We start from the raw sequence: 17,524 nt of genomic DNA, 5'->3' as shown, positions 1-17,524 counted from the left end.
ACCCAACACTTGGTCCTGAATTCTTTCCCGAGGATAATCAATAATTTCCCATTTTTTCTGCCAGTGAGGATGCGGGTGAGGGCTGGGTGACCCCATGCAGGTGAGGGAGAGATGGACTCCCTTGTCAATGCTTGTGCCTTACAAACCCACTCACCATTGTCCCAGACCTCGTCAGGCTTCTGGGAACCCATGCTTATCCTCTGGGGTCTCTTGAGTTAAAAGAGCAGATCTGTGACTGTTTAAAAAGGAGAAGTGGTTTTCTCTTTGAGAAATGGAGTTCACTATGTTACCGAAGAACGAATAGGAGGCAGGCACTAGAGGATGGGGGAGCTGAGATTGTTCAAATTAGGAAGTGCCTACTAATGCTTAGGGTACAGGATCTGATGAGCAACCTGAGCAATCTGATGTGCATGTGTTGAAAAACTCTGAAGTTTGTGAATGAATGAAATGAATGAAAAACTCTGGAGCTCCTGAGGATAAACAATGCTTGCCGACTGGGTTTGTTAGCTAATCAGTGATACTTTGAGATGGAGCTGTCCAGGTACTTTTCACATAGAACTGAGTATATTTTAGTCTTTCTTTGGGGTTTGATACAGTTTGATGCCTCAGGGTGACCAGGCAGAATGACATTTCATTTTGTAGCTTTAGATCATTGGGGTGCATGACACAATCTATAGAAAAGTGATCAAGAAATCTTGGTTGTCTCTGAAATGGACTCATCTGATAAACAACAGGAATATCCCTGATTGAAAATCTCAGTTGTCACATGTTGGGAACAGTTCAAGTATACAAATATTCACACACAACTCAGAGACAGAAACATTCAGGCGCTCACATAAACATAAATGCTTTCACACACACACATTCACACACATACAACACAGGCACTCAGTCACACTTATATACGCCCACAAACAACATACCTAGGTGCTCACGCTCACACATGTACCTCATATACACTCATGCTCTCACACATACGCTCCTACATACTCCCACACCCTAAAGATACCCTACTATACACATACACAGATACACACATGTTCACACATATATGTATATATACACACTCTTAAAGATATCCCTACACAATATACTCACGTGTGCACTCACAGCCATAGGTACACTCTTTCACACACTCACATTCTCTCACACACAGACACATTCACACACATATCAGAACACACTCATATATGCACTTCACACTCACACTTCACACTTCACACTCACACTTTCACACTTCACCCTCACACTTCACACTCACAGATTCTTATGCAAATTCAAGCATACATACTCATGCATGCACACACTCATACATACCTTCAAACACACATTCACACACCCACTCACTCTTGAAAATCAGGCTGGCCCCAGGCTTCCTGTGGTCATCCTGATGAATTTGCAACAGCTCGTGCTTCGGGGTTTCCATCAGCTCAGCACTTTTAGAACTAATCCTTAATGGCAGTTTTTCTCAGATATTCCAATTCAAACCTTTCATCTTTCCAAGGAGCTTCCTGGTGTGTGTACATAATGAAACATGACTGGAATAATCAGGCAGTGGATCCTTGGGAGAAAGGATAACAACAATGCAAAATGAAGCAAAGGGAAGATATCCTGCGTGTCACTGAGTGATGGCCAGATAGAAAGTCTTATCACAGGACCAGTTCCAGGGGAATAACTGGGAACAAGTTCCTTAGCTGTGCCAATCTCTGTTACTCCTTTGTAATAATGGTTTCCTGGGGCCCGCCACAGTCATTTTTAGGAATATTGTGGGAGTTGAAGGTACTGTGTATGTACAATGACCTCATGCATAGCAAAATGCTACAGTGCCATGAGGAGGGAGAAGACATTAAGCAGGGATAATTATTCAAGAGCGAATCTCAGAGTTTCCCATTAAAAATGTCTCACCATTCAACTTATCATCAAATATTTAATGGATTTATGTTTCTAAAAGTTTTCAAATAAAACAAATCGCTGACTTCCTTCTGAGACTCTGGCAAGGGTCCCCTCATATTGTGGACCTGCTCTCTTTATTTTACTATCTCATTCCACACCAGCCCTACAAATTCATGAGATCTGGATGGAAAGCATTCTTTCCAGAAAGCTCCTGCTCTCGACTTTCAGCTGATAGACTGTGAGAACACCCTTTTATCCACCAGAGACAACACACGGCTCGAATAACATCGTGCTGAGACAGAGCGCAGGCACCAGGTAAATCACAGTCGGCCCAGGTGGCCAGGCTCACCCCTGAAGGACTAACGGAAGAGAAAGGAATCAGATTCTGAAAGACAGAGGTGTCCTTCATGCGTTGAAGGGCAGTTACAGAGCAGGAAACCCTCAGTGGTGATTCCACACAGTGATGCCTTAGCGGCCCTCGTCCTGAGGGCATTTGATGAGCACCCTAGGTGTGAATGGATATCTGGCACTTCATTGACCTGCCGATGCCCTGAGATGGTGTCACTGTGATGGGTCCCCATTCACAGCTGGGGAGACACACCCTGGGTTTGAGCATGGGTGCGTGGGGGGCTCGTGACTACCCAGCTGCTGCTGCTGCAACTGCCATGGAGCCTCCTAACGTGCTCACAGATGCAGACCTGCCTGAGCTCGGAGCTGTGATGAAACTCAGGGGGCCTGAGCAGATGGGCTCCTGGTGAAACTGCCAGGACTCTGGCTCCACTCCTCAGTGGCTTCTAAGAGCAGAGGGGTGATGGGGAGCTTTGGCAAACATCCCTCTCTCGCAACAGCACAGAAGGACATAGGGAGGTGTTGGGTGCCCCTGGAGAGGGTCATGGCTGCCATCCCAGATGGGGGAGTGGGGAGCCTTTTGCATGCTTATGACTCTGTTCCCCATAAACATGAGTAGCAACACTCGAGCTGAGAAAGGCTGGTGTCTCCCCTCGGGGACATCAAAGTGATGTAAAGGGCTAAAACTGCCCTTCAGCCAGGCCTGGAAGGAGTGCACCAGCTGGGGGTGGAGTGGGATGGGGGCGGTGGGGTTAGCTCTCCTGGTCCGCGGCTTCCCTGCAAGGGTCCTGTACAGAAGTCATCACTCATGGGCTCCATGCAATACATCATGCACCATGCCCAGCAGACGGGGGGCCACGGGAAGCAGTTGTGCCAGGGACAGAAACAGAGGAAAGCAGGACAATGCAGCGGCCGGTGGCTGGCTGTGGGAACCCGAATGGAGGGTTGGGTTGGTGGGCACTGGGAGAGAAGAGATCAGGGAAGGTGATGGCGCATGGCATTGGGGGATGTGTGCCGCCCTGTGGGGCACGAAGAGAGGTCCACCCAGGCAAGGGACGTGGTGGTGGAGGGTCATCAGGGGAACAGAGAGGGTCCTCTTAGATGTGGCCCTGGGGTGGTCAGCCAGAGCTCAGGCCTGAAGGGCTGCCAGGAGAGTCCAGAGAAGCGGTTCCAATGACCCTGCGGCAGTTCCGGTGACCCTGTCCTGCTGCAGACTGTGTGTGCTTTGCTAGGAAGATTCTAGCAGAATTGTACCTTTTCTTGGGACCCAGCAATTCCTCACCCTCATACTAAAACTAGCACTTGGCCTGTGTTACCCTGGAGGGTGTCTCCCTGGGTCTGTTCCACTACCCCTGAGTGTGGCTCAGCTTTATACTCCTGTCTCCTGCACCCAACCTGAAGTGGGGCGGCTCTCAGGAGGTGGCTGGGAGGAAGCAGAGATGCTTGTTATGACCCACCAGAAGTAGATCCACAGCCAGAGGGGCAGCCTGGCCACTGAAAGATCGGCTTTAGACGAGGGCTTGGGAGGTGTCTGCGCACATAGGAGAGAGAAGAGAGACTGTCAGGAGCAGGAAGTGAGTCTACGAGCAGAATCACTGTGGGATCCTGAAGAGGTGGTCTTAGGAGCAAAGGCTCATTACTGAGAAAGGGGTTGTGGAGCCAGGAGGATAATACAGTGAATCTTCATCAGCTCCTTGGAGCCACAGAACCCGAGCTCCCAGAATGAAGACTAGAAGTGTGTTCTAGACACTTGAGCACACGGAAAATGGATGGGTTTTTCTACCATGTTTGATATTTGTTTGGAATACTTTAGACACTGCACAGACGCTAGCTGCATGCTCCTGGGGTTGGCTGGTCAGTGCTCTCCTGGGTGGAGTCCGTTGGCCAAGGTTGAGCACACATGATCACTCCCACTTTCTTATCATTCAATCTTGTGAAACGAGTGACGCTCTTCCCATTTTGCAATTAAGAGTATGAGCCTCAGAGAATTTGTGTCCTCTCCCTGGAAAATGACCGAGAAGGAATCTGCACACTAATGTGAAGTTTAAATTTCACTGCTTTATCACTTGTCTTGTGCTTCATTAAAGAAGAATTATGCCATTTATGGGGGGAAAAGTATCTGAAACAAAGCACTGAGCAAACTCCTTGACTTCTGGTTGGTTAAATCCTTGACATGGTTTTTCTCTCATTATCCGCTTTTATTTAGGAGGCTAAAAGGCCAAAGCAAAGTTCAGTTTTCATTATGTTTTGTTTCAAAGGAAGAAAAATATTTTAAAATATGCATTATTAAAAAATTATTTCTTACAAGAATTCGCATGTTTTATGCATGGGAGAGTGGGTGCTGTTTGCACATCCTCACCACTAGATGGCGATGTCTGAGCGTCGAGCAGAACCCTGGGCGGTGGGCTCCAGTTCCAGCAAGGTCCCTGGGATGGTGGCTGAAGGATCTGGTTCATTGGTCTGCAAAGTTCCCTGCACGTAAAGTAAAGCAAGGAAGGTGAAAATTCCTGGTAATTTGTATCCATGTCTGAAGCGCAGATTAGCTCCAGTCTCTATACCCGTGCTTGGGAAACCAGCAGTGTCTCCTAGTCATACCGTGCAGCGTGTGTGTTGTGTGCATGGTCCATCTGAGCAGCCGACATGGATGTGATGATGCGGCTGCTGCGCTGTGCCTGGGGGGGGGGGGGGGCACCCAGCCCTCCTTCTCGGCCATGACTGGCTTCGCTGCCCTACTCCATTTTTTTTTTTTTTTTGCTGGGGCTTTCAATGTTTGTTGCTGCGTCACCTGCCCACCACAGACACATCCAGTCTACGCCCGTCTGTCTGCCCTTCCTCCCAGTTAGGCTGCACACAGAGCCCTGTTGTAGGATTCTTCTGGCCTTTTTGCTCTATGGCCAGATGTGCAGAGCCTTGGAGTCTGTGATCAGGCTCTGTGACCCAGGAGCCCAGCTGAGTGACCTGGTGCTTTTGGATCCAAGGAGGTTCCTGCCTCTGACTCAGGGAATCCTGGAAAGGGAGCATTTCAGGACATCTAGGTCTGCAGAGGTCATTGTGCTACTTATCTAGCGGTGAGTCCTCCTAGTTCCCACCACTGCACCACGTCCTTGCGGTGCCTGTGTGAGTAAGGGCTGATTCATGCCTTCCAGAAGCCAACAGTCTGGTCACAGGAAAAGGCAGAGAGATTCCCACAGGAATGTGTGTTGGAGGAGAAGCACCTACAGCTTGAGGGAGGCATGCTGAGGGAGGGATGACCCTCTGTCTGGAGGATTTGGGCAAAGGGCAAGACCTCTGCAAAGTCTTTGAAGGGAGGGCATCCAGGCAATCACCTGCTTGGGGGACTGCTCCCCTCCCCCTTCTTCCTCAGTGTTTCCTCTGCCTCCCAGGCTGACTTCCCTGCATGGTGGTTAGCTGAGGATGGAGGGTTTCCTTCTGAGCAAGGAAACCCAGAAACCGCACCCTCTGGCTAACCTCCCGCTCCCCTTCTTTGACAGGAGGGTCCGAGTTGCTTCTCCTTAGGGGGAGGGGAGGTTGCACTCTCTGGTCTGGGGCAGGAGCTTCAGCTGGCTGTGCCCTCAGAATGTGGACATTCACTGTTCAGAGTGACCTTCCCAGACTGGTCTTGGTCCCCACAAGGTTAAATTCCAGGATCTGGCTGCAGGTTTGGAAGGCGTTGAGCCACGTAGCTGCTTTGGTTCTAAGTGTCAGGTCGTTAGGTTAGAGGAAAGTTCTGTCCACTGGCTGGCCAGTTCCTTTAGTGCCCACTAGGGCTGGGAGGCTTAGATCTGATAGTAAAGGGTGTCCTTTACTTGTCTTTCCTCTGTGGATATCTTCTAATAAAGAGTCTTATACTCTACCTGGCAAATAACCTTTTCTTTTGTACGTCATTTCAAAGAGAAAATGTATTCATTTGTACTTGAAATTCAAATCTTTTAAATCATTCATTGACCAGAAAATTGAGTAGATAGGTGCTGATTTGGGTGCTTTGTTGGCAGTTGGCAGCTGTGAGGCTGTATAAGGTGCTTTTATATTCTGATTTGACCTTATATCAATTATCTGAATAATAATGAGATGAAAATTGCAGAACCTGAGGGCTGAGACCACTCAGATGTGTGCTCTTTCTCTGCTTTGTTTTAGTTTGCCCTGGATTATAGCCCTACCCGATGTGATGTAAAGTAGCACCCACATTTTGGCCAACTTGGGCTTGACAGTGGAGTTCTAGGAATGGAAGGCCATACTCTCTGAGTGGGGGCCACAGAAGGTCTTGCCCATAGATGATTGGGGGGTTCCGGCAGGCCTGAAGTGACTGTCCCAGCACAGCCTCTGGTTCCTTTCTCAAGAGCAGGAACTGGGGGATCCTGGAGATACCCAAATGTGCATTTCTCGTGTGGTAATTGACCTGTGGAGGGATTCATTCTCGCTAGTCTATCTACGGAGGCAGCTGTATGCAAAAGGACAGACACACACGATCTTTAAAAAATAAAGAAATATCTCAGGCTCCATTTGGCATAGAGTTCTATTCTTTAGCAGACCTAGTAAAATAACTGTAACCTGTGCTGAATGAGTGACAGCCTGAGCAGTGCCTCACAGGGCAGGCATATTCCCAGGGAGGCGTGGGCATCAGGGACCCCTGATGGACTGGCACTGGCCAGCAGGGAGTGACAGGATCTGGTAATGAGGTTTTGAAGTTCAGAGCCATCCTCACTATGTGAGTAATCTTGGAAAATGTACTGTGTGTTTGTTATCTGACAAAGCAGGTAATTATAACGAAAATGTCATTTAAAACAGCTATTGCTTTTGCACACCCGCTTTTGCACTCCCACTTTTCCCAGGGCTAAGGACTTTCTGTTCATCAACTTATTTACTATAAACCCAAGAGGTAGGTGGGGCTGCAGGGCACAAGGTGAGGTTTGAAATCAGGATGCCTCTGTCTCAAAGGGTGGTTGGGGCATTATTCACGTTTATGATAGTAGCTCAGACGAATGTATGGATTCGCCTACCATTGTACACAAAACCTCCTCCCAGAGAAGGGGATCAAGGTGAGAATAAAGGGACTTGTGGTATACCTGACATTGAATGAAGACCATGTTGCATTCAATGAGAATGAGTCATACAACCAGTGATCCCTCACATAGAAATACATTTAAAGTGAAATCATGTTGTATGATGAGTTACAAGTCATTGATCATACTAAATGCCAGGATAGGGAGGAATTGCAGGAGACTGGAAGAGTAGAAATCATATTAGCAAATGGGGCCATAAGCAAAGGAAATGATAAGAAATATAAAAATGTGTTCAAAGAACTAACTTTGAATAAGGGCTCACAAGAAACTGAAATTCCACTGCAGGTGTTCTTGGGGGAGAGAATGACACTTAGCCTTCGTTGATGACAATTTTTAATCTTGAGCAAATCTTGTAATTTTGTCTGGCTCAGTGCTTCTCCCAGAAGACACCAATACAGAACACACTAGTCTTTTTTTAACTTCCAAATTTCACATGTAAAATGTTTCTTTGTGGGCTTATTTTTCTGAACAGGGTGTATGTATCTTCTCATTCCTTCTAAGGCAGGGTGTGTGGACATCTGACTGTGCTGCTGGACTTTTAGGCTTCTTCTAAGTTGACTTTTGCGGTATTGCAGCAGACATTCTCTTGTTCACTTCCTCATGGAATGTGTGGGTCCATCAGACAGACTCCTAGAAACGGAATCTGAAAATTAAAGGTCACACATGCTTTGATAGGTCTTCCAATTTGCTCTTCTAAAAGACCTGGATATTTTCTACTTTAACCAACATGTGTCAGATTGTATGCATCCTCACCATGGAAGAACATTATCAGCCATCTAAATTTTTGCATATCTGAAGGAGAAAAATCCTCATTTTTGTTTTAATCTGCATATTTCTAATTACAAGTGCTTTGGAGCACATGTCTTATGGTTATTTGCTCCTTGCATTTCTTCTATGAATTATTTGTTCATATCCTTTGCCCCTTTTTCTATTGTAATGCTTCTGTTTTTCTTATTGGTTTATAGGATATTTTTGCTCTGGAAATCTAGGATGGATTTAGGTTTTGTGGTTCCTAAAGCTGATCAAGTTTAGAGGACCATCCGCAAGGAAAATAATATAAAATTAGAGAAGAATGTAGCTGCTTACTTCCAGCTCCTTGCCCGACCTTGGGATGAACCCACACGAGTAAGTGGTGCTGAAGCCTCCACTGCATTAACTTCATGATGAATCCCACTTTTCTAGAAGGTACTCCTTTGTTATGTTTTCAGCAAATATCTTCACTGTAAGGACACTGTAATTTTTGTGTTTGAAAATTGGCCAATAGCTTCCATTTTAATGGCCGGACTGATAACTTTTCTTCTGGGGTTGCGGCTTCTGTCCCTTTCGGGTTTTACAGGTTTCCTGGCACACCGCGTTGCCTGGCTGGCTTCTGTGCCCACTGCTCTGGCTTAGCAAGGAAATAATTATGGTGAGCTTAAGTGACTGGGGAAGAAATGATATTGTATTAACTTAAGAATGTGAGTGTCTATCCAAAGTCATGGAAACTGCCCATGCCCCTCCTGCCCCTGGTACTTGTTGATTCTGAGTCTAGAATGGTTGGTTGTCTAGAATACTCAGTACCCTCTCTGCCTGGGGGACTGGGCTGTGAGTTCCCTGGGGTTGTCCCTCGTAAGTCTGTTGGCTGGTTGTTTCTCAGGAGTGCTGTAAAGGTTTTTTTGGCTAAAGACCTTAACTTTTATTTTCCCGTGCTCTTACAAAGTTTTAAAAGATTTTTTTCTGGCAAAACAAGATTTCCGTCATGATGAGAAAGGTAGCTGTGCATTTAAGACAGTCTTAGAGCTGTTCTCTGAATTTGACTTCCTCAGAGAGAGTGAAGACAGATGTGGTTCAGAAGAAGAGGAGTCAGTTGGTTGAGTGGACTAAACCAGTCACTTTGAACACAGTTTATATTTTTATAAGGCATCTATTTTACAACACAAGTTGGTACTTCTACTGTCACACACGGAATTGAAACAGAAGCATCACAGAAAGTGGCTTACCTCCTCGGGGCCAGGCAGGCTGATGGTTGCCCTTCACCTTCCCTTACTTTCTCTTCCGTCTTCTAATCTTTCTCTTTTGTTTATTTCATTTCATCGAAGAACACTGGCTGCTGCCCATTAAAGTCAACTGACAATGACTGACAAGCCAGGTCTTGCAGGCTGGCATGTGCAGCTCTGTGAGTGTAGAGTCCTCTCTGGAGAACGAGGGGTTTCTCCTGTTTCAGGACCTGGCCTCCATGACTGACCAGGGAGCCCCTGCCCATCCCCATCTTCCCTGCTCCCTCCTCCTGCAGCCTCCATTTTCCACTTCCTCAAACACACATCCCTCTGCCAAGTAGCCCCACAGGCCTGGCTCCCTCCCTGCATCAGGTGAGGACCTCTAGCCTCCTTTGTGAGCCAATAAGAACTTTTGAGAAGAGTCTGGATTTGTTTCTCTTTTTCCCTTTAATGCAAGTTTTTAAAAAACAAGGAGCTTGATCTTCTAAGGTAAGATTTCCTTACATACTGCAGGGCTCAGGAATCTCAGCCTTAAGCCCTGAAGCTAACTGACATGAATTGATGTGGAGCTGGAGGAATTACTGGGAACAGTGGTGATGGGAAATGTTAACACAGGTCAGAAGCTTGTGATGTCTGGGAGGGTCCCGGGTGCTTCACTTACATCATTCATCTTTATAACAATTATAAAAGTAACAAAACCATTTGGAGTAGAGAGCCCAGGGCACCAAGGGACTGGTGGAGGCTGAGAACTGGTAGTCAGTGTAAGCTCTTTAAAAACAAATCAGACAAACTTGGGCTCAGCTTTTTTTTTTTAAACTTAAGACACAAACATTACATAGCATTTTCATATTTTATGATATCCGCCTTCCTCAAAGGGAACCCAGAACTGATCATTGATTGCCATTTGCAAATGCTCTGGCTGTTTCCTGGTTCTTTATCACTGGCTGACCAGCTTCACCCTTGCCCCCCGACCCCTGAACCTTCCAACCATTGTCTCCCATCTCCACCCTGTCCACTGTCTCCAGTCTTAGCCTAGATTCTGTGTACGTGGGTGGAGAAGGGTTAGGGTGAAGAGTGGTTACATTTTGCTGAAAATGTGAGCAAGAAATTTCAATGTTTATACATCCAGGGCCAAAATTTTGCCTGTAGGATGAGGTGGACTTATGATTGGATAGCCAAGGTGAGTAAAAGGAAGACAGTGGGGCCCCACCACATCCTTGCCTCCTGCAGGGAGGTCAGTGATGTTGAATGAGTTACTTCCACATCCTGAACCTTCCGTGGTGTCTTCCTGTATGAAATGTGGGCCATAATCAGAGATCCAAGTAAATTAGGAAGGTGGGAACACCTAGTTTGGGGTCTGGTTCCTATGTAGTTTTACAATTGTTTTGCAGCCCAAGTCCTTTACAGACCCCAAGGCTTTGGGCTGGTTGGCTGTTAATCTGTTCCTGAGAGAACATCCAGGTGAGTTTCCCTCGCCCAATGGGGCCAGTCCATTTCCCCACGGGGGCTGGTGGAGCCCATCCCAGAGATGAGACTACACAAGGTTCCTCACCCTCCAGTCTAATATTCCAGCCTACTAGTGCTGATTTTTGTGTGGGAATCTTCTTCTTTTCAGGCCCTGTAGCAATGAGCATTTTGGGTTTTGGTCTCCAAAGTCAAGTAAGAAAGCTGTACTTCCTACACCCATGATGAAGACAGCCAGAATGTCTGCATGGGGGGATGGCTCCAGGCTGAGCCACATGAGAGCCGTTCTGGCCCTGCCTGAAGAGTCTTCTAGAGTCAGGAGCCGTCCAGCTCCAGCTCCAGACCAAACAGATTAGGAAGAATATAAGCAAAATTGTAGGATGCAGCACTGAAGTTCAGGAAAGGTCAAGCCTCAGTAGACAGATGTCCAGCTCCTCCAGTGTTTATTTAGTTTTACAACATCGGCGGCACCAGCAGGGGATCAGCGAGACAGACAGGGATGGGAACGACTCTTGTCCTCTCCTCTGTCCTTATCGGGATGTCCAGCTCTTCTTAATTCATTATGAGTGGGAACATCATTTTCTGACCAAAAAAAGTTGTTTTGGAATCAAATAGAATTGTCTCCTTAAACCGAAGGGAAAACCACATTACGGCTAAGACTAAATACATTCTTAAGATTTTTTTATTTGGATAAGCAACAAAAACTCATATGATAATGTCATTTTTGTATATATTCAATGTTTAGATTTAAGAAAGCCCTTTCGTTTGGTTATTGGTTCAGTCATTTACATACATTTCCTGTGTGCCAGACCCTGGCCTATAAACTAGAGATTCAGCTATTGTTTTTGTTGTTCAGTCACTAAGCAATTCAGTGCCTCTCTTTACAGTAGCTCTTACCACCTGGGGAAGACAGACATGGAAAACAATGTTTGACAAACATTATAGAGAGATGGGTATAGGAAAGATGGGGACAGAAAAGGAAACTACTAACCATCTACAGTTTGGACAGCCTCCCAATTTGATAAGGGGTTAATATCCAAAATATGGGAGAAGGCAATGGCACCCCACTCCAGTACTCTTGCCTGGAAAATTCCATGGATGGAGGAGCATGGTAGGCTGCAGTCCATGGGGTCTCTAAGAGTTGGACACAACTGAGCAACTTTACTTTCACTTTTCACTCTTCACTTTCATGCATAGGAGAAGGAAATGGCAACCCACTCCAGTGTTCTTGCCTGGGGAATCCCAGGGACGGGGGAGCCCGGTGGGCTGCCATCTATAGGGTTGCACAGAATCGGACACGACTAAAGTGACTTAGCAGCAGCAGCAGCAGTTGTGAATCAAGCAATGCACTAGATGCTGGAGGTACACAAATATGACATCCTTATCTCCCCAAGTAGCTCATAATATAGGAAGATAAGTGATATATATAAATTAGACATAATGTGGCAAGTGCTACTTAGGAAGGAGGGAACCTAGACTGGACAGCTGGGACAAGGCTTTGCATAGAAGATGACCTTAAAAGTGAGTTCACAGGGACAGGTAGGAGTTGAATGGACACGTGAAAGTGGATCATGTTGCCAGGGAACACAGCATGTGCAACAGAACAAAGGCATGGAAAAGCTGGCAATTTGGGAAAACAGCAATACTTCTGTAGGGATGGCACACAGGATGGAAATTAGGGAGTCAAAATAGATGCGACCCTTAATTAATGGTTAAAAACAAATGACAAAAAGCCTTTAGTCAACTAGAGCTAAGTCTGTGCATCACAACTACTGAAGCTTGTACATTCTAGAACAAGAGAAATCACGGCAATGGGAAGCCCATGCACCGCAATTATAGTGTAGCCCCCACTTGCCATAACTAGAGAAAGCCCTCATGTAGCAATGAAGACCCAGCATAGCCAAAAAAGTAATAATAAAATAAATAAATGAAAATTTAGAAAAGAACAGATATGAGAATCCCAATATCACTGCAGCATTGTTTACAATAGCCAAGATATGGAAATATCCTAAGTGTTCGTAAATGGATGAATAGATAAAGAAGATGTATAATAAAGGAATACTATTTAGCCATAAAAAGGAATGGAATTTGGATGGAGTTTAAGGCTATTAATGCTAAGTAAAATAAGTCATATGGAGAAAGACAATTAGTGTATTATTTCATTCAAATATGGAATCTAAAAAGGTACCCAAACAAAAAACACCAATGAACAAACGAAGTAAAGCAAAGCATGCTCACAGATACAGAGAAAAGATTGTTGGTTACCAGAAGGGAAAGGGCTTCAGGTGTTGGCAAAATAGGTGAAGATGGTCAACTGTATGGTGATAAGTGGCAGCAAGACCTGTGATGGTGCTCACAGTGTAGTGTATACAGATGTCAAACTATAATGCTGTACACCTGAAACGTACATATATGTGTGAGTGTATATCTATGACTCATAGACTGAATTTCAAAGAACAATATGAATTCAATAGGGAAGAAAAGAAGAGGAAGTAGGTATAGGCAGAGGAAAGTGCAGGTACAAAGACACAGGGGTTGAGACCAAAAGAGCAAAGCATATTCTCGGAAATTCCAGCACTTTATATGCTTGTAGTCTGGGTGCTTTTAAAGATGATTGTGGTGTGAAGAGTGCAACTGATGGTGACTTCAATGCTGGGAAGGACCATAAAGCACTGGCAATCATGCCGAAGAACTTTACATCTATCCTAAGGGTAATGTGAAGGGGTTGAGCTGTAGAAAATGTAGAATTTAATATATGCCAAAGCATTTCAGGATATGTATTTTATTAAGGAGCATCATTCTGGTTACAAGGTGGATCAAAAAATGAGGCATACTTGAGCTAGGGTGATGGTAGAAAGAAAATGGGGAGAGGGCAATGTGAGGAACACTGATGGTATTCAGTTGATCAGACTCAGCAGAAGGCTGATTGGGGTAGGCAGGAGTCTTGCTTTGGTCTCCAGTTGAGGATCTGTTGCACAGCAGAGCTCTTGGAGAACAAGGAGGACCTGTTCCATCACAACATTGAACTCACCATTGGAATTCAAGATTTGTTACAAAGATCAAGGATATCTCAGGATCAGGGAATGTGAGAAGATCAAGTGTGTGGGGAAAGAATAAAGTGTGTAGACAGATGAGGGTTGAAAGTTTATCCGGCAGTAGGGTGTGTCAGCCTCTGACTGTGGAATTGCCTGAGGATCTCGAGTGGGGAATTGTCAATGTGAGGTGGTGGTTGGAGGCTGGTCTGGGAAGGGCATGAAAGAAGAGGCTCAGGCCAAGAGGTGGCAGGGGTTGCAGACTTAGCTGAAGAGCTCCGGAAGCAGGAGAAAAACGCAGGAGATGGTTTCAAAAGCTAAGGAAGTAACAGGTCCGTTGGTTTTTTTTTTTTTTTTTTAATTCCAAGTAAAACAAAAGGTTCCTGGGTTACAGGCACAAGTGAAATTTGATGCAGCAATCCTGAGTAGCTCCAAGGTGGAAGAAACCATCTTGGTTAGGAACTGGATTTAGAAAGGGCAGAGATCATATTTAACTCAGCAAGGACAGTTTAATCAGCCAAGTAGGGAAATGAGACTGCAGAAGGCAGAGGACTGGTGAGAAGTGAGGTGGTGAAGGACTCATGCAAAACTTGCTATGAAGGCAAAGATGGTGAATACCTAGAAAGTGACTAGGTTAACAGAGGTTGAATTTTTTTTCTTTTCTTTTTTTAAAGTGGCTATTTTGAATGTGTTTCTATTTTAAGGGGAAGCACCAGAAACAAGGAAGTAACTTTAGACTAAGCAGAACTGAGGGTGGAGGTTGAGTGGAGTTGAGGTCACAGAACCTATGACAGTACCAGCCTGGGGAGAAGGACCACATCCAGTCCCTGGGCCTGGACATCTAGGAAGATGAGCACCGTGAAGGGGAAGTGAGCAGAGAGGTAAGTTGTTACTTCGGGTCTCCATTTTTCATTACCTATATTTTTTTCACAAGTTCCTAGCCCTTATCTTCATTTTATAGTAAGATTAAGAAACATCCCCACGTTTGTTCAGCTACTAACAATAGAAGTAGGTTTTTCAATCAAATGTCTTTGGGCTTCAAATCCAGTGAGTTTTCAGAAACTAAGCAAAATGTATGAATGTGCACATATTAGATGTACTATTGACAATACATGAAAATTCATTTCCACAGGGCTTATTTTTTCAATTTTTCTTTGAAATCATCTTCCACAGTTATGCCCAAATAAGCTTTCTAAACCATAGCTCTGATAAGACTCCTTATGGCAGAAAGTGAAGAAGAACTAAAGAGCCTCTTGATGAAAGTGAAAGAGGAGAGTGAAAAAGTTGGCTTAAAACTCAACATTCAGAAAACGAAGATCATGGCATCTAGTCCCATCACTTCATGGGAAATAGATGGGGAAACAGTGGAAACAGTGGCTGACTTTATTTTTCTGGGCTCCAAAATCACTGCAGATGATGATTGCAACCATGAAATTAAAAGATGCTTACTCCTTGGAAGGAAAGTTATGACCAACCTAGACAGCATATTAAAAAGCAGAGACATTACTTTGTCAACAAAGGTCTGTCTAGTCAAGGCTATGGTTTTTCCAGTGGTCATGTGTGGATGTGAGAGTTGAACTATAAAGAAAACTGAGCACCGAAGAATTGATGCTTTTAAACTGTGGTGTTGGAGAAGACTCTTGACAGTCCCTTGGCCTGCAAGGAGATCCAACCAGTCCATCCTAAAGGAGATCAGTCCTGGGTGTTCATTGGTAGGACTGATTTTCAAGCTGAAACTCCAGTACTTTGGCCACCTGATGCAAAGAGCTGACTCATTTGAAAAGACCTTGATGCTGGGAAAGATTGGGGGCAGGAAGAGAAGGGGACGACAGAGGATGAGATGGTTGGATGGCATCACAGACTCAATGGACATGGGTTTGGGTGGACTCCAGGAGTTGGTGATGGACAGAGAGGCCTGGCATGCTGTGGTTCATGGGGTCGCAAAGAGTCGGACACAACTGAGCGACTGAACTGAATTGATAGCCTCAAAACCGTGGACAGTCTCCCATTGCCTGAAGAATCAAGCCTTAATCACGCAGTATGGCCCAAGACCCTTTGCAATCTGGTCTATAACCTACCCTTCCAAACGAACTGAGGATTCATCTTGCCCTTCTGAGGACGAAAAAGGTACCCTTTCCTCGAAATGCCTCATGCCTTTATTAGAAAACTGTCATGCTGATTTTTTTAAAATAAAAATAATTTTATTGAGATACATTTTATATGGTAAAATTTCACCCATTTTAAGTGTAAATTGATGACTTCAATAAATTTATAGAGTTGTGCAGCCATTAGCACTATCTAAACAGAAGTGTTTTAGAGTACTTCTAATACCTGGAAAATATTCTTATTCCTGTTTGCAGTAAATCCCTAGTCTTGTCATTTCATGTAAATGAATCATACAATATGTAGTCTTGCATCTGACATCTACCAAAATATTTTTGGGGTTCATTCATGTAATATGCATCAGTGGTCCATTTCTATTTTATTATTGAATAGTATTCCATTATATTTTAATTCATATGAATATACCATAATTTATATGTGCAGGGAAATGGCAACCCACTCCAGTGTTCTTGCCTGGAAAATCCTATGGACAGAAGAGCCTGGTGGGCTATAGTCCATGAGGCCACAAAGAGTTGGACATGACAGAGATTTAGCACATCACAAGTTAATGGACATTTGGATTGCTTGCACATTTTAGCCACTATGACTTCTACTGCTATGATCATTTGTATACAAGTTTTTGTTTGCACATATGCTTTTGTTCCTCATTTCATTTCAGATTCTCTTGGACTGGACCCTCTGTCATGTGGTACATTTACGTTTAACATTGTAAGAAAATATCAGACTGGTTTCCAAAGTGGCTGCACCATTTACATTCCCACTGCAATGTTTAAAAGTTTCATTTTCTCCACATCCTCACCAACACTTGTTATTATCTGTTTTTAATTATTATCATAATTATCCTAATGGGTACATAGTGTTATATCATCTTGATTTGCATTTCCCTAAATACTAATGATGTTGTCCATCATGTTTTGATGATCTATGTGTCTACTCCTCCAACAATACTACACTGTCTTGATTACTGTAACTATGTGTGATAATAAGCCTTAATACGCAGAAGCACGATTCCTCCACTTTATGATTCTTTATCAAGATTGCTACTGCCGTAGTGTCTATGCTTTTCATATTTGTTTTAGAATAAACTTGTCCATATCTAGAAAGACCTTGCTCAGATTTTGTAGGAAGTAGTGTGAAAATTGAGTTCAATTTAACAAGTGTCATCTTTACTATGTTGACTGTTCCAATCCTTGAACACAGTATGTATCTCCATTTATTTAGGTTTTCTTTGAGCTGTTTCACCAGCATTTTGTAGGTTTTGTTGTACAAGTCCTTGACATGTTTGTTAGATATATACCTAGGTGTTTTATTTTTCTTGGTTGTTGAAATTGTATTTTGATAATGGTTTCCATGTGTTGGGTGGATTTATGCCATGATTCATGAGTGTGGCATTCTGGTGGGGAGGAGGAACTATGAGGAGGATGTGGGGAGGAAGATGTGCTCTCAGGTCCTGCCTTCATCTCTTCCCCTCTGTGATCCTGGATAAGGCATTGGCACTTGTGACGAATGATACCTACCTCACAGAAGTCAGGGCAACCCAAATTCTATTTAAAGTGCAACCAATTATTGACTATGACTTATGTTAAAATTAGGTTTAAGTCCCAGGACATAGATTACCGAGCATCTT

The 17,524-nt window shown here is 44.4% G+C and overlaps 1 long non-coding RNA gene across 1 annotated transcript; it reads left to right on the top strand.

Moving 5' to 3' along the window:
• The first annotated feature begins 8,270 nt into the window (after window positions 1–8,270).
• Window positions 8,271–15,056, top strand: LOC113891355. Its single transcript, XR_003510732.1, has 3 exons — window positions 8,271–8,486; window positions 14,478–14,654; window positions 14,906–15,056. It is a non-coding gene; the product is annotated as an uncharacterized LOC113891355 (long non-coding RNA).
• Window positions 15,057–17,524: the final 2,468 nt, after the last annotated feature.

Source organism: Bos indicus x Bos taurus, chromosome 4 (genome assembly GCF_003369695.1).
Source record: "Bos indicus x Bos taurus breed Angus x Brahman F1 hybrid chromosome 4, Bos_hybrid_MaternalHap_v2.0, whole genome shotgun sequence".
Classification (NCBI taxonomy): Eukaryota; Metazoa; Chordata; class Mammalia; order Artiodactyla; family Bovidae; genus Bos; species Bos indicus x Bos taurus.
This window is presented reverse-complemented; position numbering and strand designations above follow the sequence as displayed.